General features: G+C 37.3%; 1 pseudogene across 2 annotated transcripts; it reads right to left on the bottom strand.

Moving 5' to 3' along the window:
- Positions 1-516: 516 nt before the first annotated feature.
- On the bottom strand, positions 517-4,475 carry LOC143601559 (receptor-like protein kinase FERONIA pseudogene; annotated as a pseudogene). Of its 2 annotated transcripts, none has more exons than XR_013147677.1 (2): positions 4,388-4,475; positions 517-3,316 (listed from the first exon to the last, which is right to left on the bottom strand). The product of XR_013147677.1 is annotated as a receptor-like protein kinase FERONIA pseudogene, transcript variant X1 (transcript). The 2 variants fall into 2 exon arrangements; XR_013147678.1 differs by lacking the exon at positions 4,388-4,475 and adding an exon at positions 4,222-4,338.
- Positions 4,476-27,397: the final 22,922 nt, after the last annotated feature.

Below are 27,397 nucleotides of genomic sequence, written 5' to 3'. Positions count from 1 at the left end.
CTCAAATCCTTTATTGTCGATATTCAAGTGAGGATCAAACTTGAGTCTCGACTGGAAAACCTAATCCTTCTCGCCACTAGACCGCAAGTGGGATATAGGATGATCGCCACTAATATTAAAAGTTTGATTAACCTAACACAGATAATCAAAATTATATAAATAGTGATATATCAACAACCGGTGGATCTAAATATATAAAATGGAGTATGGACCACCACTAACATGGTGAGGGACATTTTCGGCAATCTAATTATTTAAACCACCGAATCTACAGCTAGTATTATTATTATACTTTACAACCTTAATCCAACTAGCAACAATTGGAAGTGTTTTGACTTATGTTACATGCCAACCATTAATATTAACATACACACATGTAAACATCTCATCTCATCTCATCTCATCTCGTCTCATCTCATCTCATCTCATAAACTTATAAATACAATTTATATTATATTAATTAGATATCATATCATATTATATCCCAAATGTGAAAAAAAATATTAAAAATAATAGAAACAAAAAGCCTTCAAGATGATCAAACTTATGAGTAAAAAGAAAAGAATAACATACCAATTTATAAACCATAAGACATTAAAAATTACCCGTCTCAACGGCCTTTCGGGTTCATAATTTGCGAGAAAACTGTGCTCGGGGTTAACCCGTCCGAATCCTCACTCGCGAGACTCCGGCCACCAATGCTCATGGACATCCCCGTGCTTCGAGAATCGGTCACATTCTCGTCATAGTCACCACCACTATCTGCAGCTTTACCCTTTAGTGGCAATTCCTTGAAACCACTACCACCGGATTCCAAATCCAACGCTCCTTTACCGCCACTATCCTCTGCACTCTCTTGAAGCTGCAAAGCAAACTCAAGGTTCCACAACACATCGCCCATTGATGGGCGATCGATACCCTGATCCGCAACACATTTCACAGCGGTCTCCGCTACTTTCTTAAAACACTCCGGTGAGATTTTACCTTTCAAAACTGGGTCAACGATTTGGTCAAGAATACCCTTTTTGTGACAGTGTTGAGCCCATTCGGCTAGACTCACTTGCTCTTTAGGTAGTGTCGGGTTCAAAGCGGGTCGGGCGCATAATATCTCAAAAAGCACCACCCCAAACGAGTAAACATCGGATTTATCGGTCAACTGTTGTCTTCTAAAGTATTCAGGATCTAAATACCCGAAACTACCCTTCACCACGGTGCTGACGTGGGTATGATCCAAAGCAGGCCCGGTTTTGGAGAGCCCGAAATCAGAAACTTTAGCGACCCATTTTTCATCTAGCAGAATGTTGGTTGTCTTGACATCACGGTGGATGATTGTGTGTTTCGCACCTGTGTGGAGGTAATGAAGCCCGCGGGCCGCCCCGATACAGATCTCGAGGCGTTGTTTCCATGGTAAAGGTTGATTTTGGGTTTTGTAAAGATGTTCACGAAGGGTTCCGTGAGCCATGTAATCATACACCAAAATCATCTCGTTATTGTCTTCACAGTAACCGATTAACGACACGAGGTGGTGGTGACGAAGCTTTGAAAGCATCTCGATTTCCGTTTGGAACTCATTTACACCTTGGTCGGATAACGGGTTGCCCCGTTTTATAGCGACTTTAGTGGCTCCACCATCTATTTCGCCTTTGTAAACTTTACCGAATCCACCCACACCGAGTAGTAGAGATTCATCAAAGTTATTGGTGGCGGATTTGATATCGGAAAACGAAAAGTGGCGGCATAAATTTGATGGTAGGGAAGAAGCATAGCTTCCAGTGGTGGCTGTCTTGGCGGTAGAGCCCGAAGAGTGTGAGTTCCCATATAAGGAGAGGGGGAGCCAGCCCGACGGGCCATCACTCGAGCTCGGATCCTTTCGTTGCTTCCTTTTACGAGTCAAAAAGCAAACAAGCAAACCGATAATAAGAACAGCTGCAATACCGCCACCAATACCTCCACCGATCACCCCAGTTTTGCTTGACTTACTTGACTTTCTTATTAATACCCTACTAGGGTCAATGATTGGCTGTACTGGTACTGGTTGCGGGAGTGACCCTGCAAGATTACCGTCACTCGCATTTATTTTGAATATCTCAACACCGTTCAAGATTGCATCATAATATTGTGGTTTCATTGCAGTGTTTGGATGCAATTCTAGCCATAGATCTTGTCTTGGAGTCTTGCCAGAAAAAAAGACAACATAATCTTTAATCACGGGAACCTCTTTCTTCGTTGCCCAAAGCATCACATCAGCTTCGGTCTCTGCAGTTTGATTATTGATAAAAACTTCAAACACCCGTTGGTTAGGCTTGGTTATATATGGAGCAACTTCACAGAAATGGAGCCTAACCAGATACGAAAAGCCTGTGTCAACATCAAAGTACCAACTTAAATTGTAACCCAAGTTGACTTGCTGGGTCGGGCCCATTGACCGGGCTGTTTTGTACACGTCAACCGGTGCCACGTAATCGGGCATGCCCGAAGGGTAACTGATTGTGATGTTTGGATCAGTAAGCACAGAAACCCCGGCAGACGCCCCAAATATATAAGGTATATCACCTATCCACTGTCTATAAAGCCCGGTATCACCCGATGCTGAAATAGTCTGACCACCAACGTTTAACCGATAAACGTTTTCAAGAACCGTGGAGTTGTCGATATCAAAACTCGTGCCAAAGCCTACCAGCATGGTGTTTCCATTAGACGCGTAAATATCGGGATGTGAAACGATTTCAATCCCGTTTACAAATGCATATGAGCCGGGAGTTCCCGGAGCAGGAGTGAATGTTAGATTCAAACTCCCGGAATCAACATTAAAAGAATATTCCTTCACGATGTAATCATAGTTCAGATTCTTAGCGGTTTCATATGCACTGAAGTTTTTTAAAAGAGTATATGATCCAGACACAACAGAGAAGACACCTTTGGAGGTATCATTAATATTAGCATAAACTGCTGGATAGAAGTAAAGACGAACAAATTTTCTTCCGGGACCTACAGGGAAACTGTAGGTGAATTCAGATGTGAAAATACGAGCTGTCATGTAAGGAACTGTTGGAACATCAGGTTTTTGAACGGTTGCATCAGCAGATACGGAATTTTCAGAAGGTGCGAATTTTGTCTGTCCATCACCGGTCCACTTTCTACCATCTTGATCAGATAAATCAGCACTTGTACCACAGTCTAGAAATATTCTATCGGTAGGGGCGTAATTAGCAGCTAGAATTGAATGAATTGTGCAGACAAATAGCAGAAAACAAAGAAAGAAATCGAGCTGGTGATGCTTATAAGGGTTTCTCATTATAATTCCACAAATTCAAACCTGCAACAGAAGAAATGACCAATAAAACTCAAATCAACTCTTGATTATCAAAAATCTAAAGCGATACGTATATGAGCATACAGAAAACACAACTGATAATAACTGAAAGTGATATATACACAAAAAATCAAACCAACTCTTGATTATCACAAATCTAAAGCGACACGTATATGAGCATAGAGAAAACACAACTGATAATAACTGAAAGTGATATATACACAAAAAATCAAATCAACTTTAAATAGTATGAACAGTTGACAAATTCAACAGGTGATACATGATAGCGTTTGTCATTATACTATTATAGTTTCACAAATTCAAACCTAAAACATTTAAAAATGACAAAAAAAAATCAAATCAACTCTTGATTATCAAAAAATCAAAGCGCTACGTATATGAACATACCAAAAACAAAATTAATATTAACTTAAAGGGATATCTACACAAAAAATCAAATCAACTTAAAATACAATGACCAGTTAATAGATTCAAACCAAACGTATTCTCTGTATCAATTCTCCATTATCGGAAAATAATACGCCGCTATACAAACACACAGGAAACACAAATTAGGTTTTACCTATTAACTAAACGTGACATCCACACAAAACATCAAATCAAATCAACTTTAAATACAATGAACAGTTACTAAACGCGTAATACTCAACAGTAATCGCAAAAGCTAGCATAGTCTATAACAGTTAACAGTACACCAAATAACCTACAGTTTCATTATTCGCCGATTTTAGTCAATTTACAACAGATTTTAACTCAATAACATACACAAAGCTAATTATCAACACTATTCGCAACAAATTAGCAAAATCTATAACGATGCTCAACTCAACAACAAACACAAAGCTAATTATCAACAGTAATCGCAAATTAACAGTATACCGAACAACCTAGGGTTTCAATATTCGCCGATTATAGTGAATCGATAGCAGATTTGAACTCAGTAACATACACGAAGCTTATACGCATACAGTTAAACAGATCTACAAAGTGTTACCTGTGAAACGAAGTATTGAACAGTAAATAACAAGTTATTCAATAATAAAATAGTGTTACCTGAAGAAGAAGAAGAAGAAGAAGTATTGTTAGGTTTAATCCATTGATTGATACGAATGAATTGGTTGTATGATGATCAGAGAGAGAGTAATAGTATATTATTATTAGTAGTATAATATTAGCTGGCTGGCCGGTTTATACATATATTATTATTATTATTATTATTATTATTATTATTATTATTATTATTATATGTTGGTGAGAACGTGGTTGATGTAATGGTAGATTGGTAAAAGAGGCGGAGATATTACTTCTCAAATTACGAGACTGCCCTTTTTATGTTTAGACACTAGTCTTGTATCCGTGACTCGAAACTTGACCTGGGAAATTGCTAAGCCGAAAACAAAATTATTCGTATTTTTGGAACCCGAACTTGAATCATTCTAATTCAGTTCAAGTCAAGCCCGAAAACCCTTTTTTCGTTTTGTAATTTGATGTGTTACGGGTTATAATTGATTTTGTAGAATACGTATTCTTTTGACTTTTAGTGCGTGTTTATTTAGTGTTCCATTACAGATTCGTTCGAATCTTTAATTGAGATTCTATCGATTTCAAGTTTTATGGTTATTTTACTTGTAAGTTCTATTTGATTATTTATTCTACTGGTATTTATGAAATTTACGTTATTTAATTTCTCTTAAATAACAAATATACAGGGATTTGTTCGATCGGTTTTTGTTCAATTCTAAAGGTTGTTGTTTTGCTCGTATTAATCTTTATTCTCGATTTTGAAATTGATGTATTGATAAAGAAGTGAAGAGACCTAATGGCATCATTGTTTGATCGTATTCATTGGGGTGATGGTGTATAACTATTAATTGCATCTGTATAATTTACTTTACACGTATGGTTGTAGGTCAAATACTCAAAATCCGACTAACCCAAAACCGGAAGGACTGGGATAAATTAAGGTCGAGTTTCTGCTCTATATTAAAATTCTAAAACCCAAGAAATCCGACGAGATACCCAAAATCCGATCAAATTTGTGTCACTGAAACGTCTACAAGTAACAAAGGATCGTCAGGTTCACATTCACTTTGATAGTGTTATGTTCACCTCATAATTTAGACAATGTTATGACATTTACAGAAAACCGTTCACCTAAAAAAATTACATCATCAACGTAAAATACGTGTAAAATTATTTGGTGTTATGAGTTTGAAAATAAGGTTTTCTTTGACATGGTAATAATATCAGTGGTTGACTTAAAGACGATTCATGAGTGTGAATAATAATACTTTCTATGATTATCAACGAATATTTTAGTTACATTTGGCATTAGGTAAAAATGATGTGATATAATGGTCAACATCATATAAATACAATTAATGGGCTTGTATATAAATATCAGCTTACCATATAAGTTACCTTCCACGTATGGTTGTTCATAGTGTTAAATCAAACCGAGTCAAATTAACCATAAATAAATTTAGACATAAAATATGATAAACTAGGTTATAGATCCATACATTATACAAGTTGGATAACAAAAACAATATGATTCACAATTTCTAAATGACTATTATAAAAACAATATAATTCATATTACACAGGTTAAATAATAAAAGAAATGTTAACTAGAGTACTAATAATTACTTTACAATTTTGATCTAGAGTAAGGGTGTATTTGGGATTCCTTATTTTCCCCTCCTTATGACTTATAAAAATTGGATAAGTCATTTTTATGTTTATAAAGTGTTTGGGAACACATAAGGCCTTTTAGGTTTCTTCTTATCATCAAGGCTAAAAGATGTGTTTTCAATAAGTTAGGATTTTGTAACTTATCTCCTTATAAGTTTAAAATAGCCATTCCACCCTTCCATTCCACCCAAACACTTTTAAAAGCAACTTATTCACTTATACAAGCATGTCCTTTTTGGTCATTTACATCACCAAGTTAAACCAAACACCTTTTAAAATACAACGTATTGACTTATGTTAATCCAAACACTTTTTTGAAAACTCCTTATTAGAAAGTCATAAGTCCTTTTTTACTTATCACAAAAAGGCCTTTTCAACTTAAATAAGAAATCCCAAACACACCCTAATTATGCTATAAAAATGAAGCAAAGTAATAATAATTATTTTAGTTCAAAAATTATAAAGTAATAAAAATTACTATAGTATTAATATAATAACTCTAATTATTTATATATTTAGCACTAAATCTGTTTATATATTATCATAACACTATTTTATTCATAAATATTATGTATAGGTAGAAAATAAATTAAGACGTGTATCAATATTTAAAATGAATCAGGTAGACTGTGTTATTTATTCCTAAATAAAATATTAAAATATAAAACCAATAGATAAAAGTCAAATAAACATAGGAAAACAGAAGAAAACACTTCAATTCCGGTAAGACAAATAAGGGGTCAAATTGAATAACGCGTGAAAACGAAGGGCAACAATTCGACAGATCATAAATGCACTAAACAAATATTCGTTTTAGTCTCTTTAATATTATACCATTTTGACCCCTAATGCTCTATGAATATTTGTAGGCCCGTAAACAAACAAAAAGAACATGGATATTGGATGGGGGCGTGTTCGTGTTTGTTTATTTGATTTTAACCAAAAATGATGATACAATCGAACGAATTTTTGTATTCATGTTCATTCGTTTAAAACACAATACAAAAGGGTGTTTAATCCATAATCATTTTAAAAAGTAGTGATTACATCTAAATTCGCTAAACGGGCCTTGCAACGACTGGTGGGCTTTTGTATTCACTTAACAGGGCTATCAGGGACTCGTGGGGTGATTAAGGAGGCCAACCCCTAATTCTAGTCTGCTTTGCTCGTTGGGGTTTACATTTGTTCGTTTGGGATTTCATTTGTTCGTTTGAAAAGTGTCGCTTATGTATCCACTAATTAGGCCTTGCAACGACCGGTGGTCTTTTGTATTCACTCAATGGTGCTATCAAAGACTCGTGAGATTATTAAGGAGGTGAGTCTCTCATTGCCGTATACTTTTATTCGTTGTGGCTTCCATTTGTTCGATTGGACTTCCATTTGTTCGTTTGAAAAGTGTCGTTTATATTTTCAATAAGCAGGACTAGCAACGACTAGTGATCTTATGTTTTCACTGATTGGGACATCAAAGACTCGTGGGGTGATTAACAAGGCGATTGAATCATTCTAGCTTACTTTACTCGTTGTAGTTTCCATTTGTCCGTTTGAAATATGTCGCTTATGTTTTCCCTAAACGACGCTAGAAATGACTGTTGGTCTTTTGTTTTAAATAAACAGCGCTATCAGAGACCTGTGGTATGATAAAGAAGGTGATTCCATCATTATAATCTACTTTTACTCGTTGGGGTTTCTATTTGTTCGGTTGGGTTTCCATTTGTTCGTTTGAAAAGTTTCCCTTTTGGATTCACTAAACGGGCATTGCAGCGACTGGTGGCCTTTTGTATTCACTCAACAGGGCTATTAGAGACTCGTGGGGTAAACCATTAATAAGAACAATCACAAAATTCATAAATCATAATAAAACAACCGAATTACATTGTGTTTCTTTGTAATCATCGTATTCTTCATGCTAAATGCAACAAAATTATGAATCTTTCTATATAATAAAAGAGTGGGATGTTCACCAAATAGCTTTAAAATGCCACATGGCATTCTAAATCATTTTCCACATGGCATTTTAAAATTCAATTCTCTTTTATTTTTTAACCAAATAATTAATCGTGATTTTTCTATTTATTCCTTTTATACTACTAAACACCTAATTAATCTCAACAAACCCTGATTTTTTTTGACGGGTTCATCAACTTCCTAAATAATATTTATTCAACTATTCGACAAGTATATTATTTAATAATCGATAACTTTTAACAAATATTTTGATTTCTATAATCTATGAGGATTACCAAAAGAGAATTCAAGAAAAGAATAGTTCCAGAAACAGGTACGACAATTGTGAACTACATATGTTAAAAACCTTTACAACTTTATTTTCATATATATTTATTAACTAGATGAATTTAATTTTAGTATTTTGTTTAGGATATGCATGGGTGTCTAATCATTTCAGTGTTTCAAAATTCTTTATTGATGAAGAAAATTGAGAGGATAAATGCCAATTAACAAAGGTTTGCTATTTACCTGTTTTTGTACTCTTTATAAGGTGGATTAAAAAAGGGTGGTGTTTCTTCCTCAAGTCAAAAATCCATATCATTATAGTTATTTGTCGTATTATTGATGACCATTCTAAATGAACTTATGATGGCAGGTTCAGGAGGTCATTAAGAGGGATGTGTTTTTCATAAAGATTGTAAGGTTTCTATTTCAGTGATTCCATTAACTCGTATTTTTTAATTGACTTTTTGACAAAATTGTAGTATCATTTAACATTGCTTTTAGTTAGAATCGATGTTCAGTAATTATTCGATATGTAGGTTTTTCATCATGCATTCTGGACCATAATAAGTAGGTTTTTCATAATACATTCTCTCCATATTTTCAAAATCTCTGGCAGATTGTATGTTATTTTTCGGTTTATTAATCATGTTTCCGGTGGCATTTTATATTTGTATTCTTTTGCTTGCTTAACACTTGATTTTTATGTTTATATTTGCATCCTTTAGCTGCACCTGCACAACAGTTTTTAGTAAAGGAACACATAATAAAATGTTTTCTGATGCATTAAAAGATATATATAGTAAAATGTGATTATGATGCATTAGAAGATAAATATAATAAAATATTATAGATCTTTACTGTCAAATTAACAGATTTTAACATGTTTATAAATTCCATAGTAGGTGCAAGATTACAGCTAAGCATTGTATTTTAATAAAGTATTTTAGTACAATTATTGTGTTTAAGCAATGCATTTTGATGTTATATAAAGTTTTGTATTTTCAACACGTACTTCTAACATCACTAATACATAAGTAGCTTAATATAGTTTTTTATATGTTTGAAAATTTGAAGTGTCTTACAAAAGTTTTTTGGTTCAACCAAGTGCGGACCGGGCCATGAAGTCTTACAAAAGTCTTGATATAGTTTTGTATTTGATCTGTTGTGATTCATGATTAGGTTCGTAATTTGTATTTAGATTATGAGACGGGTGATGTCGTTTCTGTTGTAGGTGGGGTTATCACATGGTGTTGCGGCTACACATGGAATCAAGATTGCAAACAAGCATTAAAGTGCTAGAAAGCATATTGTTTTAAGTTTCTTTATTAATCGGTAGATCACGGTGTGGGTTTATGAACATAAAGATTTTTAATTTATTTTACGTGGTATACAAAAACTTAATAATGAAGATGGACCAAAATGGCAATTATGCCCTTTTATTAAGTTTCACATTTGTATTACTTCTCATTAACTAAAGAAGGGTGTAATAGTCAATTTTATACCACATCTCACAAAAATTGAAGTAAAATCTTTTGTTTGAATTAGTTTTGAGCAAATTTCTTTGAACAAGTAATTAGCCTTAGTGAGTAGGTGAAAGGAAGATTATCAAACTCAGATGATTATCATGGTTTTTTTAAAGTGCATTAGCCATTAGGCATTACGGCACATAATATTATTCGAGCACTACTGCAATCGTTGTTAAACTTAGGCACCCTTTATATCATCATTAACATTTACTAATTAATTTTCAACACACTATATATACAACTTCTACACGGGCCAGTATCTTTATCACTGTCAGATTATCAGCCATTAGATTTACTTGCACCATCTATTTTGTTAAAAACTTATTTTTTTTTGAATTGATGCTGTAAATCCTAAAATAAAACAATTAATTTCTTTAGGTATTTATTTACTAATAGTTCATCCAAATCTTATGGAAGAATTCAGTGAGTTCATAAAAATCACATACAAATAAATGGTAAGCATTATCAAAACTGTAATTTGATTTGCCACATGAGAATCTAATTAGTATGACACTTGAAAATTCAAATTATCTATATGTTTTAGGATTTGTATGGTGTGCATTTTTAAAGTTTGTAAAAATTACCACATAAAAAGGCTTTTCAAATGTTTTGTTTTTGTGTTCAGGTAAGCGATTGATTTCCAGCTGCACTTGTGGTGATTATGTCTTTCTTGCTGGACTTAAGTAGTTAAGTAGGTTTTGGTTTATCGGAGGAATCTAATTTATATTATTAGTTTTATTTTAACTTTATTAATACACGGGTTCTAACCTAGTATGCTTATATATAGCTTATTAATATAACTATCAAATCAACGTGCTCTATTATGAAGAATGGACCTCACAAATGTGTTTCATTAAACCAAATAATTGTTAAATTGTTTATAAAGAAAAAACCTTGAAACACTAGCTTTATTATTGTGTTTTTCTTTAAATCGTTCATTCTTTGTTTTCGTCATGTTCAAATGGGTCATTCTTTATTATTTGCTATCATCTGTTAAACATAACATTTAGTTTCTTTACCATAAGCTACAACTAGAAATATTGATATTAATCATAGGTAGTCTCGTGCAACAAGACTCAAGCATAAACAAAATATTGTATTAAAATTAAAAAAAAAAATATATATATATATATATATGTTGAGCCCCATAGAGAACCCGATTCAAATGACGAAAGACGGCTTATATCATGACATTACTAGGATTTGACCAATTGACATTTTCCAGATTAATCGTGCGAATTGTCTTTGGTTAAAATAAATTATAAAACCAATTTCTACAGGAGAGATTTAGAGTCGAGAAAGTTGTGATCGGAAAGAGAAAACCAAATGCAAATCAAACATAGTCAAATCCTAAAAAAAAAGCCTCCTTAAATATATAGGGCTCAAGCTTTTAGTTTATGATTTATATCTTATCAAGTTTTATAATATGTATTCGATATATGTTAAATAATAAATTAGCTACTTAAAATCAATATAAAACGAATTTATAACGACACAATTTCATTAACAATCAAACTTGCAAGAGAATTAGCTGCACAAATTGTAACATTTTTTTAAAATAAAAAAATAAAAGTTAATGAGTAATAACAATACACGAACCAATCAAGCTTGAATTTTTAAGTCTACTTATATGATTCCAAATAAAAGTTAATGAGTAATAACTTAAAGGTTTTGTAAGTATATTTCAAACCGTGAAATCAAACTGGAACCAAACCGCATATAGCTTTAAATTTCAACAGTTTGGTTTTGGTTTTTGATTATCAATAACAGTTGGAAACGGTTTGGTTTACGGTTTGACTTATAAATCGTTAAAACCGGACTGTGAAAACCTCTAATGGTCAGCTTAACTATAAACTGGGTGTAAATTTTATTAATTTGCAGGATATGATGACAGACATGACAAAAAAATGGGGCCAAAGATGCAAGAACAAGAGCCATATAGGACATGCATAGTGCTCTCGGAATGTAGACACATGTACACACACAGGATGTAACTTTTATTATATATTATGTAATAATAAATAGAACATGCATAATTTCTTGTAAGGAAGTCTACCTTTAATAACAAGAACTCCGGTAGAAGATGTTTATTTGTTTACGTGTTTGTTACCCCAATATGATTAATCCTGTTATTATGATTAAGTTGCATCTAATTTGTGTTTGCGTATTTTAGGTTTGCAACTAAGAAACAAGAAAGATGGAAATATTATGTTGGGTGCTGATGGAATGTTGAATTACATGTGTACATATAATATATTTTCAAGTTACCGAAAAGAATATCTTCAAGGCCCGTAACTTGATAGAAAATTTTAAAATTAAGCACATAAATAACATAAATTAACTTACTATGTTTACTTTATCCTCTTCGTATGTAAAGTTAACTATTTTCTAAATCGTTAATCATACTAATTGTGATGCAATTTTATAAATGATAATATCTTTGAAACTTTTTTGTCACCCGATTCATAGGTTAAAATGGATTATTCGACGCGACAAATCTTTAAATACAAACATCATACTCTTTATAATAAGGTGTTTAGAAATTACTAAATGAAAACTAGAACATATATCTCTTAACACATTTGATTGAATTTATAGTTACATGTGAAATTGATTTTTATAAATTTTACACATTTTATTATATATTGTTATTAATATGTTTAAAAAAAGACATTTTGTCAACCCGTGTAACGCACGGGATATAAGCTAGTAATAATATAAATATAAACACTACCCCCTAATCTTATCCATCTTCTCCAACGTCTCCTCCTCTCTCTCACTACACAACACAACACAACACCCATCTCTCTCTCTCACACACACATTTTTTTGTTAAAAAGAAAGGAAAAAATATAATAATAAACCAAGGCTATAAAAGTTCACCGCTGGCATATCGAGTAGGTAACACATTTCTTGTCTAAGATTTTGTTTCAAAAGTTCGGTTTATTATAATGAATGTTTATGCTTTTATTGATTTTGTGTTCATGTTTCTATGATATATGTTTCTGTTATTATTATTTATTTTAATCAATTTTGTTCAACTTTTGTGCTAAAGATCCGAGTTATTAATTATCATAGGTTTGTGTATGTGTGTTTTTGTCATCACTCTTAGGGGTGTATACAAGCCGAGCTGCTTGTTAGCTACTCGGGCTCGGATTGATAAAAAAGCTCGAGATGACCCGTGCTTCTTTGAGTTGAAGGCGAGCCCAAGCCTTGTGCATTTTTAAGTTTTATCACTTTTGGACAACTTGAGCCAAACTTTGGCTCGCCTAAGGTACAAAATGAGCTCGAGACGAGGCTCCTTAAAGGTTACTTTCAAAATATATAGAAACAATTTATGTACATTAATCAATAAAGTAATAAAAAAGTCCAACTCGAGTTTGAAAAACATAACTTACGAGTCGGACACGAGCTTTAGAAAAATAGCTTGAGCTTAGGTAAACTTGGATTTGTCTTGACTCACTCACGCCTCTAAATTCATCATTAACTATTTGATAAAAAAGTTAGAAAAAAGATGTGTGCAGTGACTTTATCCGTAACATAAACATTTTACTAGATGAGTCAATTACAAAACTACCCTTTTGTCTTCTTCTAGTATGTACTATGCGCGTGATTCAATTATAAAACCACTTCAGTCATTCACTATAGACACCTGTTCCTATGGAAACTTGTAAGCTTGTTGATATTTTGTTATTATGACTGAAAGTTAGTTTAATATACAAAATGTTTATATCTGTTTATATCTTGTTTGTTTTTTCTTTCTTTATTTGTCAAATGTTTATGTTAACTAAGTAGTTTTATTTGTAACTTTTCATGTTTGAGTCAAACCCACATTTAAGCGGACCATTTTGTTACTGGTAATACTTTTAGAGATATAAAGGATGCTGGTTATAAATCCTGGTCATAATTTATTTTACAATTCTTTTGTAGACTAAGTCAACAACAAGCATGAGGTTCAAGAGGATTTTCCAAGCAAATATTGAATGGCGTCTTATTCAATATCATGAGTTCAAAGAAAGTTATTAGTACAACGTGTTCTTGAGCTTTAACTTGTAAGGTTTCTCTTTTCTTTACATCTTTGAGATATATATTTTTTATGTCATTACTTTTACATCAAATGATTTTTAAACTTTTTATAAACGTGATAAAAGCATTAAAATAAGTCCGGTTCACTCGTTGTGGTAACTGGTGTGCGTAAAAAAGGAAGACGATTTTAATCAGACTTATATCGAAACATAGATAGAAATATTCTAGGATCGACCCCTCAAAGCAAAACTGCTTACCATTCTTTTTGAGTTAAACAAAATTGTTAAATTTGGAGGCATAGTTCAAATTATTAAATTTATGGGAGTAACACTTAAAAAAAATAATTAAATTACTGGAAGGCGTTACTAAAATACAAACTTTAGACTGAGGGGTGTGAGGGCTTCAAAGGGGCGCTAGAGCCTCTCCGCTCGCGCCCCCAAGCGCTAATACCACACCAACAGGGGCGCTAGAGAGGCGCTATGGATAGCCGTGAGCATGGTAGCGGGAGAAGAGAGAGAGGAGGGCATAATTTTTGAGGGTTTTTCACCCGTTGGGGTGTTTGACCAGCCGAAAAAAAAAAATTCTATATAAACTATACTCAATTTCACCCATTTTTATACCAAAACTTCACACCATCACCCAAAATCAATTCATCTTCTCAACTTTTTTTTAAAAAAATGGTTGGAAATTGGTTCCCAAACCTTGATTCAGATTATCTTGACGACGATTCATTGAACACGTTTATGGGTTTCTCACCGCACCAACCGATGTTTTATTCGGAGCCGCAAGAATCATCCGGCTTTCAACCATCCAACACACAACCGTCTCCTAACTTTGTTGTTCCAGAGATACAAGAATCACAAGGTGAAGCTCCGGAACCAAAAAGACGCGTCCACCGGAAAAAACCAGTTGCAACGGACGGGTCGAAACCGGCTCCGGCTCCGACGACGAAACGGAAAACCACTCCGTGGTCATCGGATGAGAAGGAAGCCTTGTGTCGGGCTTGGATAGCCATTTCTGAGGATCGGCATTGCGGTAATTGTTTTAACGTTTTTATTTTAGATTTTTAATAAAAAGGTTAAATGGAAATCTAATTTATTTATTCATTTTGCAACCGACTACCAACAGAGAAAGATTTTTTGGACAAAGGTTAGGGAGACGTTCCACATGCTCGTTGGGAGTACAGAGCGGAACGCCGATATGATTTCGGGTCGGTGGTCCGAAATCAGAAAATTTGTCGGCTTGTTTACTAATCTTTTCAACAGGAACAACGGTCGTATGAGACCAAGTGGCAGTGATGATTTGGCGGTTTACAATTTCACGGTCGAAGAGTGGAAGCAGGAGTGTTTGCGGAGGTATGGGGTGGTGAAGACGTGGGACGATTTAAAGTTGTGGGACAGGTTGAAAAAGTGTTCCAAGTGGGTTGAGCTGGTGGCGCCGGACTTGGATGCGGAAGTAGGGCCGAAACGGACTAAAACTAATTCGTCTGGAGCGTATAGCACTTCAACCGGGTCGGATTGCCGCGTTAGATTCGACCTAAACATTGCGGAGGAGGAAACGTCTTCACCACCGAGGAGGCGACCTTTGGGAATGGACGCCAAGGGGAAAAAACCGGCTGAGGGGGAAGCCGTAAACATCGCCAATCTTGTTGAATCCCTCAATAAATTCAACAAAACCATGGAGGTGGTCTCTTATGACAAAAAGGAAAAAACTCGAATGAGAGATTTGGACTTTCTTACTAGAGACTTCAGTCACCTCCATCCGGTCGATCAAATGCTAGTGGAAAAGCAAAAGGAACGTATCCGTAAGAGGTTGATCGAAGAAGATCAAGCCGAAAAATAAGAAGAATGTTTCTTTTTAGTACTTTAATTTTTATTTTATTTTTTTTTGTTGGTTTTTTAATTTTTAGTTATTAATGTGTTTTTTTATTAATGTGGTGTTTTTTTTAATAATTTATGTGTTTTTTTAATAATATGTTGTTTGAATATATTTATAAAAAAAATAAAAAAAAAACTTCGCTGGAGCCCCTCCACACCAGGGGCTCCAACACCCCCTTATCCAGTTTCTCTCTCTGCCACACGTCACAATATTATTGGTTCTTGGCTCTGCTGGAGCCCCCACTGGAGCCCCCACACCCCCTTATTCTTACTAACAGAATAAAAGGGCAAAATGTCCATATCCCAAGATGTTTTGAATACGAGTAACCACATAAATAGGCATGTCCCACACCAGAACCTATTTGTGTGAAACATTTAGAACAACTATATATATAATAATATTAAACAATTCGTAAAACTGCAGACAAAATTCAATGATTTACAAAAGGAAAAAAAATCTTAAAGTAACTAATGTGAGGAGAGAGATTTCCTATATGACTCAAATCTTTTGGTTTGTTTCCATTTTGTGCGTAAGAAATTCATCGAGTCAAAGTATTTTCTATATGACTCATTTTTTTGGTTTGTTTCCATTTTAACCATAAGAAATTCATCGATTCGACGGGTTTTAACAACAAATGATAGATAATATGACACATTGCAAAAGTCTTGCAAACCCCGCCAAGTTTGAAGCAAAATCCATTCACACTGACCTTGTTAAAACCCAAGGTTGTCGAGTCCAAAGCAGTCGACGCTATCAGTTTTACATCAAATCTCGTAGACATAGTTAGTTTTTGCAAATGCGTTGATCTAGTCCGACACATTTCACCCCATATTTGCCTTTGACGAGGGGTTTGTCATTCAAGTGTTTATAATTAGTATCTAAGTGATATATTGATTGATTGATTAATGAATAATAATAATAATAATAATAATAAATAAATAAATAAATAAATAAAAACAATATCATCATAACAGCACAACAAAATTATCAATAACATGCACAGCTTCCTCTTTAGTCATGTAGGAGGTCAATAATGAAGCCCGATCATCATCATCCATCATGATCATCATTTATCAAATATTATTAGTATTATTATTAAGTGTTATTATTATTATTATTCATCAGTATATCATAAATATATAAATTAAAGCAAACAATAAATCGAAGAACATAAGTGATATTGATTGATACGAGTCATACAACAAAATAGAACGAATAAGTAAGTAAATTTAGACTGAAAATCTATAAAACCATTATTTAACCCACTTCTTTATAACCAACCTCCCTCATAAACAGCAGTTCCAGATCTCACTCACATATGACGAACGACATTCCAAATGACCCACAAACACACGACCCCAAGACATGAACATCCCCATGACAAACATAGTCGGCCGGAGCTGCACCACCGGCCGGAGGAGGAGGCTGATTGCCGGCCGGACCACGAGCATTGCCAACAACAACCTGAGGAACGGCGACCGGAGCTTCAACAGCCGGCGGAGGTGGGGTCTTTTCTTTCTATATTAGTTAATAATAAAAGGAGTAATTGTTACCCACTCACAATAGTAAATACTTTTACCAGTTTAATTATTTTTATGGATAGAGTATTATTAAAAAAAAAGGGTTTCAAATAGTGTAATAAATGGACATAAAAAACCAAAAGGGTTTCCAAGAGTTTAGTATTATTAATTAGATGTTTTTTTTGCATAAAGTAGTATTACTAGTTAGATTTTTTTTGTACATTGATTATTATCTAATGTATACACTTCACAACTTTGGAGCCATATGTACAACTTATGTTGCAATATGTACAAGCCATTTGATTCTGATTTATTTTGTGATACGTAGTGATGTATGACGTGCTGGTATTTTGTTTGCCCTTCTTAGCGCTGCAACACGTGCTTTATGCAAGGGGATATAGCCCTGCTTTGCTCAATCGATCTCACATGCCTTTATATTTTTATCGGTGATGTTTCACTGTCGACTTTTATGTTTTGTTGTATTTCCATGGTAATTTTCTATCCATGGATTCCGATTTTGGGTTAATCGAACCCATTTCCCACCGATTGTATCATGTTCGATTGTAATGAAAAGTATTAAAATTATATTAGAAACATGATTCTTTACAAAACATGGAGATCGTTGTTTTATACATTGAAAAAACACTAACCGGACCCCGGGCAGATTACGAGTAACCTGGGGGTTAGATAGATGTTTCCCACGAGGGGTGAGACCCAGAAAAGATGGTTCTTCTGATAACCTGCAAAACAGACACCGTGAGCTTGTCACTGAGAAGGGGGGGGGGGGGTTCCTCCTTGTGACCACCCTCCGGCGTGAGAATCAGACTAGATTGCTCTTTAAATATAAATGTATATTAAGAGATTGCTAGAGCAGATATCAGGTATAATATGATGATAATATGATGGTAATGTGATAAGATGAGATGATCATACCATTTGGGGTATTTATAGCCGAAGGTAGGTTTCCAATGAGGTGTGGCCGGCTGAATAGTATTCCTGTTCCACCAACTGGGGGAACAGCTTGCGTACTGCGCGTAAGGACGTCACGTCTCTGAGCATGGTGGGTCATGCGGATCCAGTTGGTTTCTGCGCAGACGTCTCTCTTCAAGGCGAGTCTTGTGGGTCCAACTGGGCTCTGCTGGGACCTACCTCTTCAAGTCCCCCCAGTCCAATGTTCTTCTCATGAGTGTTTAATAAAGTGAGGTGAACTTTTGGACTTAAGCAAAGGGTTTTGAAAAGGGTTTAGTTTTAAGGTTTTCCATGGGGATTCTTCCCGCGGAAGTCCTTGTCACTTGCAGAAATTCCCGACTTTCCTGCTTGATCTTTGGGTATGATGCGGGTAGGTCTGTAACCTCCGCGCAAGTCAGGAGCGTTGAGTCCCACTTGTGTGGATTCTCCATGAGGTTTTGGTAGTTTTGAACATAGTGATCAATTATGTTAAAACCACCAATTCCATCCTGGAGCTTCAAACAACGTAGTTCTCGACGTTCCCGCTATGCGGGGATGTTATTTCCGTTTCCGCAAGCATTGCCCAGAAGATCCTTCTTGGTTTCAATTCCCTGCGGAGCGCTAGGTATGTGAAGGGTTTTGCCTTGACACTGTACCCGCGCTCGTCTTATGGTTACTTCCAAGGTATTCCTGGCGTCCATTCCCTGCGGGTGCTAGGTATGTGAAGGGTTTTGCCTTAACACTGTACCCGCACCCGTCTTATGGTTACTTGGTTGCCGAGGTATTCTTGGCTTCAATTCCCTGCGGGTGCTAGGTATGTGAAGGGTTTTGCCTTAACAATGTACCCGCATCCGTCTTATAGTTACTTGGTTGCCGAGGTATTCTTGGCTCCAATTCCCTGTAGGTGCTAAGTATGTGAAGGGTTTTGCCTTAATACTGTACCCGCACCCGTCTTATGGTTACTTGGTTGCCAAGGTAAGGGGTATTTTCCCGCTTACTTTTGAATCTTTTTGAATTTTGAAATTCGAAGAGTTGGTGAAAGGATAAGAACAGTCCAAACCTCTGAAACGTCGTGCGACGGTTTCTTCTGACTGTGTCAGGACGTGCAGGAAGTTATGGTGACGTGACAGTACATGGTCATTCCAGACGCTTTTTCAGGCGCGTGGGCGCGATTTTTCGGGCGCGTGGCCGCGAAATTAATGGTACGCGTCCTTTCAACAGCTGTTGCCAGCTTGCTTTTCGCCACGTGTCATAGTTTCATTGCACCTTCGATTTCTCTCTCTTCCGCATTAAATTCATCGCATTAATTGCGATTAGTATATAAAGGGGGAGAGGGTTCTTTGTAATCCACACTTTCACTCTTCTCTTCATCTTCAAAACGATTTCCGGCGAATACTCATCTTTTCAGTCGAGCATTCCCTTGAAATCGTTTTCTTCTTTCATCTGCAAGATGTCTTCACGTGATCTCGAATCTACAGCCGATGACAAGAGTACTGCTGGCGAGTGCCAGTGTGCTCTGCCTGTCGATCTGTATCAGTATATCGTCAGGAAGTTCATGCTCGAGTCTCTCGAGCCTGAGTTTCCTGAACCCCATCAGACGGTGTATGATGCCCCCAGAGGCAAGATCGTGGTATATGCTGCATTCTTTGTCTATGGGAATCTTAGGTTCCCATTGACAAAGTTTGTTTACCGTGTCCTTGAGAGGCACGGTGTACACTTGACCGAGGTGCACCCGATGGCGATCGCGAAGATTCGCCACTTCGAGTGGGTGTGCCGGATTCTGGGCATTGAGCCCTATGTTGACCGCCTGATGACCTTCTACTCTTGGAGGTGCATCCAGGGGTGGTATACGCTGATAACCCGGATTAAGGGTTTGAAGATTTGCGCAACCGAGCGCAGTCTTCGCTCGTGGAAGCGGGAGTTCTTCTACATCTCCGCTCCCGCCATCCCCCTTGCCATGAAATTCAAGAATGGGCAAGCACTTCCCAGCCTTCACGCCTCCAACTACCAGGAGGCGGAATGGTTCTCGAAGATCTCCCGAGTCCAATCTCCGGTTTACCGGTTTGCGGAGTCCGGGATGGTGATGCTCGGGATGAGCCGGGTGTGGAAGGATGTAGATGCGCAAAAGATCTCAATCGTCCTTGAGTACGGTTCGAACTCTGTTCCTTACGGTATGCTCTGTTTCTTTTTGTTGATTTAGAATCTCTGTTCTAACTTCTTTCCTGTTTATTTCAGAGGGGAACGACTTGCAGTCGCTTATGTACCCGCGGGAGGCTGACAGTCCCGCTCGGATGGGTACTCGCGCTCTAGACGAGAACGAGTTGCCCATCCTAGAACAAACGGCGGATCGGTTCGTGGAGGTCTACCCGCTAGGCCACGAGATCCTTAGCGCCAGGCGGCCAGGTAAGGCGCTATTCGACCCTCGACCCCTCAATGTTGAAACCTCTGCTGGAATTCCTCTAATCGTATGTTCTGATGAGGAATCCGCAGATGGTCCTCCGTTGGTGCGAAAGAAGAAGGCTGCCGGCGGGAAGGGGAAGGAGAAGGTGGCCTCCACTGCCGATCCGGTGCCTCGGTCTGACTCAGAGGCCGAGAGCGAGGAGGTGGCGGGGAACCCCGGTGGTGATAAGACCACCGCTCCGGAGGCTGCGACTGTCACCTCCGGAGAGCCCCGGATGACGACGGTGAGCGGCGCAAAGAGGCCGGCTCCATCGGGTTCGTCCCCGCCTGTCCGCACTTTTAGGCTCAAGAAAACCCGTAAGTACAAACTTCCTTTCTTTAACTTCATAGCTTAATATCATTAACACTTATCTTCTTTGTGCAGGCGTGGATGTTGACGCATTCCAGGGTGGAGCGCAGAGGAGTACCCCTCCGCCCATGACGGTAGGCTTGGTCAGCCTACCTGAGGCGACGACCCAGGCGGCTGCGCCTGCGCCTGCTTCCGCTGGTTCGGTTGCTCACTCCGTTGAGCCGACTGTTCCAGCGGTAGCGGTGATGACATCACCGCCGGCTGTCAGTGCCATTTTTACCGCATCTTTCACTGAGCCGGCGGTTACCTTTGCTGCGGATTCCGCAGCGGCGACCGCAGCGGCTGTTACCATACCTCCTCCGTCATCGGCAACGACGGCCGATCCTTCAGGTATGCATGGGGCTTATCGCCAACATCTGCCTCCTTCCCATCTGCCTGACCTCTTGGATGGATTTCCCTTGGGTTCAGGTGATGGGTTTGGCGGCTATCGGCCTGTTATTGACCCTACAGGTGCGTAGGGTTCTTTTCGCCTATTTTATATATTTTTTATCATCTTTTCCTAACTGCTTTATGTTTTTTGCAGTGTCGGATTCCAATGAAGTGTATGTTCCACGATGGAACATTCGCCGAGGAACAACCCTTCGCACACCTGTGGAGTGCGTGGAGTGGGCTCGTCACGCTGCTCCCAGTGGTGCGTTGGGGGAAGCCATGGCTAGCTACCAGGAGGGTAGGCTAACCAATGAGCTTCGGGTTCTCCTGGCCCGGATGCAGCCGCGCGTCGAGCTGCTTTGTCGTGAAAACGACAAGTTAAAAGCAGCTCGCATTCAAGAAGTAGCTCAGGCGCGGGCTGTCCGGGAGGAGAATAGGAGGCTCTCCGCGGCTGCTGCGGAGAAGGAGAAGGCCTTCAAGGCTCTCGAGGTTGAAGTTCAGGCCCGGCTCGAGGCCCGTTCCAAGGCTGCCCAAGCTGTTAACGAACAGCTTCGGCTGGCTAAGGAAACTGCAAGGAACGCAACCGAGAGGGCCACCAAGGCTGAAGCTGTTGCTGAGCCTCTACGCATGGAGAATGAAGAGCTTAAAGCCAAATTAGAGGCTCTCCAGCAGGCTCATGATGCCTTGGCGATGGAAGACGCCAAAAAGCTCCAAGAGATCTTGGACCAGAGGGGGGTGCTTGACCATACTGAGCGGAAGCTAAAGGGCGTCGAAGAGGCTGCGGCTAAAGAAGTGTTGCTTGCCAACCTCAACAAGAGTGAAGCCGAACGCGCCCGTAACGAAGCTCAAGCTGCCCTCCATGAGGCTCTGGTTGCCAAGGAATGGCTTCTTCGAGAAGCGTTGTCTCAGGTATGCTTTTTATGTCTTTACGCTTTTCTTTGTAAATAGAAAAGGTTCTGATACTTGTATTTTTCTTTGTAGGTTGTGCATCGGGTCTTCACGGAGACGTCTTACGACGATGCTATGAGCGCAGCCCTCAACGCTTCTCACGAGGATGGGGAAAAGGCCGGCTTCCTGCTTGGTCTAGGGTTCGTTGAGAAAGGCATCCCGCCTTCCAACTTCCCTTTGTATAATGTTGATACTGAAGCTGTTTATGACCAAGCAGTGAATCAGTATGCCGCCTTCCCGCATCCGGTGGTGGAGAAGGTAAACGAAGTTGCTGCTGCTGATGATGGGCTAGCTATCCTTAAAGCTTTCCTTGAACTGCCACGCTCTACTGATGGTGCTGGTCCAAGTGGAAGTGGCCCTGAAGCTTGATCCTGAAGATCCCTTCCCACTGCTAGGATAGATTTAGCTTGTATAGATTTATATTCTTGTAGGCGGGTAGTTACCCGGCCATTCTTGTAATGAATATTATGAAATATAAATCTTTGTGCGGGTAAGACCGCTACTTTCACTGGATTCCTTGCTTTATTATAAACGTTATATGACTTGTATACTTTAGTTTAAATTAGCAATTTTCCAAGTGTTTAGAATAAGTTAACCTTTGAACGTGGTAGATAATAGGTTGAAGTTTTGCTTCCTCTTTCGTGATTGTGCGGGTAGGACCGTCACTTGCACTTAGTAGGATGGCTAAACTTTACCTACATCTGACCTGCGTGGAGGTTTTCCTCATCTTTTTGTTAGAAATTCTAAGTTTTGCCTTAACCGTTCGACGCGCGGTTGTCAATAGGTTCGGTTTCCTCTCATGATTTGTGCGGTTAGGACCGGCACTTTCATTTAGTTGACCAAAGTTTACCTATGACTGACCTGCGTGAAGGTTTGCCGTTTTTTGGGTTTATGCGGGTTTTGCCGCCTTCCCCACGCAACGACTTTCCACGTAATTATGCGGTGAAAACCGGCATATCCGTGTTGAATAAATTAACCGTTCGACGCGCGGTTGTTAATAGGTTAGTGTTCAGTTTCCTCTATCATGATTCATGCGGATAGACCGGCACTTTCATTTAGTGGGATGACTGAACTTTACCCTTCAACTGACCTGCGTGAAAGTTTGCCGTTTTTTGGGTTTATGGGATGACTGAACTTTACCCTTTAATATCGTACCGTCGGTTTTTTAAAATACCGGTTTAAATCTGCAAACATATTTTAAAACCAAGAAATTTTTGATATTTTTAGCGCCCGATGTTTTGAAAAATGACTTTAACCTAGCGAATAAAATTACAATGAGTAAACACAAGTAAACAATGATTTGTTAATCAACCAATTTTGTATCATGCAAATCCAATGTTGGTTTCTTTACATATTTTGTAATTGATTAATTTCATATATAAAGTACAATCTTCCTATTTGACCCAATCGTTATTCTGAGATGTTTGATTTACGTGTGATGTTTAATATATCTGTTTTAAATATTTTAGGGATTTTATTGACTTTGTGTTTTATTATCTTCATGAGTATCCATAAATTCAAATATCAAATGTGTTACGACTAAGCAAACACTTACACATTTTTAGGGAATACGATTACCCGCTTTAGTCTAAATAAACTAAATAAAGACATGATTTTCTTTAAACTGTGTACCTTTTAGAAACAAAGGCTTAAGCTAATGCCCCCTCCCCCCTCCACCCACCCCACCCTCCACAACCCGGAGGGGAACCATTAACACAAACCAACTTACATCAAAATAAATTTACTTCACATAGACCAATCTAAAAACTTACATTTCAACATATTTACTAACCAGAGAAAGTCCAACGACATATTTATTAACCAATTTGGATTCATGTCGGGGCGTTCCACCACATATTCAATACACATTATAAGAAGATTGATGAAAAAGTATAGGGAGAAGAAGCGTGACCTTCATATGGTGTTTATTGACCTAGAAAAGGCGTACGACAACGTGCCATGCCAAGTGCTTTGGAAGTGCCTACAGGGTAGAGGGGCCCCGAGGAAATATATAGAGATAATTATGGATATGCATACCAGGAGTGCAACAAGTGTCCGTGCGCCCGTGGGGGATACCGATTTCTTCCCCGTGGATGTAGGCCTTCACCAGGGTCAGCGTTGAGTTCGTTCTTTTTCAGTAGTCTTGGATGAGCTATCAAAGTCGATTCAAGAGACACTCTCGTGGTGCACGATGTTCACAGACGATATTGTGTTAGTTACCGAGAGTAAACAAGATCTAAATGTGAGGCTAAAGGAGTTGCGAACAACCTTAGAGAGGATAGGTTTAAGGATTAGTCGCTCTAAGACGGAGTACCTCCACTGTGATTTTAGTGGGGTAAATGACAATGAGGACTTTCAGATCAATATTGAAGGGCAAGTGGTTACGCAGGTAACGAAGTTCAAGTATCTAGGATCATTTGTTCAGAGCGATGGTGAATTAGACAGCGATGTGACCCATCGAGTTCAGGTAGGATGGTGTAGATGGAGAGTAGCCACAGGTATATTGTGCGACAAGAGATTCCCAACTAAACTAAAGGGAAAATTTTATAGGGTCGCAGTTAGACTTGCAATGTTCTATGGAACAAATTGTTGGGCCATCAAGAAGGCACAAGAGCGGAAAATGAAGGTAGCAGAAATGAGAATGTCACGCTGGATGTGTGGTCACACAAGGTTAGACCGAATAAGAAATAGTGTGTTTCGGGAGAGATTAGGGGTAGCTAACATATCCGACAAGTTAAGAGAGTGGAGATTGAGATGGTTTGGGCATGTGAAGAGAAGACAGACGACGAACCCTGTTAGATCCGTTGAAAACATTTCTATAGAGGGGATGAGGGGTAGAGGCCGACCTAATATGTTTAATGGTTTAAATAATTAGGAAAATCTGTAATCTAATACATGAAACTTGGGTTAATCAATTTAAAAAAAATATTTGAGTTTATCAAAAAAAAATAAAAAAAAAATATTAATAATAATAATAATGTTAATAAATATGCTTGTTTCATCATTCAAATAAGTCTATATTGGTCAATTGATATATAGCTTAAATGGTTGAGTTGTATAACCTAAAGAATTTAGTTTAAAATGTAGGAGGTTTTGGGTTTAAGTTTCACATATAACAGAATAATAGGAGATTTTAGGTTGGACCAAGAGGTTGTCTCACTTATGGCGGGTTTCTTTTCGATTGTGGCCTTCGGTACTCAGGGTATGGAGATGAGCGAGGTGGGCCGATGACCTGTTAGTAGGGCCGGCCTAGGGGGCTAGGTGGTCGTCGACCCCCGGCTTGACACACCACTAGGCCCGAAATATTTTTTTAAAAGAAACTATATGTGTTTTTATAAAAAAACGATATGTATATTTAATGTTTAAATTCACTTACATAACAACTAACTTGGTCTAGTTGCAAAGAGTTGTGACTCCCAACCAAAAGGTTGAGACATGTTTAAGCCTAATTTATACAAAAGTTTTTTACACAACCCAAATAATAACAAAGTAAGCTCATTTATAAATTAAATTGTTTAAACCCAATAAAATACTTTGTATACTTAAGCCCAAAATATTTTTCGCCTTCGACCCTTAATATTTTTTTAATTCTTAGAGCCGCCTGCTTGTTAGTGATCCAAATTACCCGGTTAAAATAGATAAGTCTATACATAAAAAAAATGAGTGAGCAGCTCAGTTCGATTTCAACTTGGTTTTATAGAAGGTAAGAGGTGAGTGTTTATTTAAACTTCAATATATTTTTGGTGATACTTATGTATTGATTAGGTACTCGGAATATATATATTTGGGCATTTCATTGTGATAGTTAAATATTTTCCTGATGTATATGCCAATAAATGATTCTTTTCATTTTCATGAATTTTTTTTATTTTATATATTTAGTTAAGTAGTGATGCTTAGTTTATCAATTTAGAGCATGCTTAGACCGTGCTCTATAATTATGTGAGTGGTTGTATAAATTTATTATATGATATGAGTGGTTGTAAGTAGAGGAGACAACATTTCAATTAAATGCTTAGTTAATCAATTTTAGTTCAATTAAATGGTCTTTAGAGCATGCTTAGCACATGCTCTAAAATAATGTGAGTGAGTTTTGTAAATTTATTGTATGATATGAGTGGTTGTAAGTAGAGGAGACAACATTTTATATGAGAATTTTAAATTTAAGGTTACATATTTTTCACACCTTATAATATTTTAATATTTTGTGAAAATGGTTATGAGTAGATAAGAGAAAAAGATAATAATAAATGTGTACAAAATATTAGTTAATTGAACATGAAAGATAAAATGTAGTGACTTTTAGTGTAATTATATGGATATAGATATAGATAACGAATGGGCTGGAAATGCCCCTTAGGTTATTGTATTATTCTGGTTGTGTGTTTAGCGAGTTAACATGTCCCGCTGTTGACACTAAACTTTAGTTAGGAGGAATGGCCAATTTAGTGTTTATAACATTCGGTGCTGATGTTTTGAACCGCCTTTTACATTTCTATAAACAAGTATTTGTATTTAAAAATAAATAAAATTATAGAAGATGATTTATGATTATTATACATTTACACTTTTTTTAAACCTCACTCTTTTTAATAAGTTATTAAATGTTCTGGTTCTTGAAGCTAGTGTTGCACCAAATTTTACAGTTGCGTGGCCCCTCTATAAGAGAAAACCTCTATATCCTAGACGCTAGACCTATAAGACAAACTCCGAGTAACCTAGTTTTTCATGAATCCCCTATATATATTATATGCTACTAAGTTCATGTGTAACTCTTAATGCTCATTAAAGGGTATTTTCCGCCACATTACTATCCCACTTTTAGTCAAACATATGTATAATAGATAATGACTCATGATGGTTTTAACTTATATATTTCAGTAATTCTATTCCCTATAAGGCTGAGGGGTGTGGGGGGCGCGAGAGGGGGCGTGAGTGGGGGCGCCAGCCAATAATATTGTGACGTGTGGCAGAGAGAGAAACTTGATAAGATGGGTGTTGGTAGTGGTGATAGCGCCCCGGGCCATGGTGTGGAGGGGCGCGAGAGGGGGCGCGAGCGGTTTATTTTTTTATTTTTTTATAAATGTATTAAAAAAACGTATTATTAAAA

This window comes from Bidens hawaiensis, unplaced genomic scaffold (assembly GCF_021521415.1).
Source record: "Bidens hawaiensis isolate Kalapana, Puna unplaced genomic scaffold, B.hawaiensis_p1.1 tig00056739_1, whole genome shotgun sequence".
Classification (NCBI taxonomy): Eukaryota; Viridiplantae; Streptophyta; class Magnoliopsida; order Asterales; family Asteraceae; genus Bidens; species Bidens hawaiensis.
This window is presented reverse-complemented; position numbering and strand designations above follow the sequence as displayed.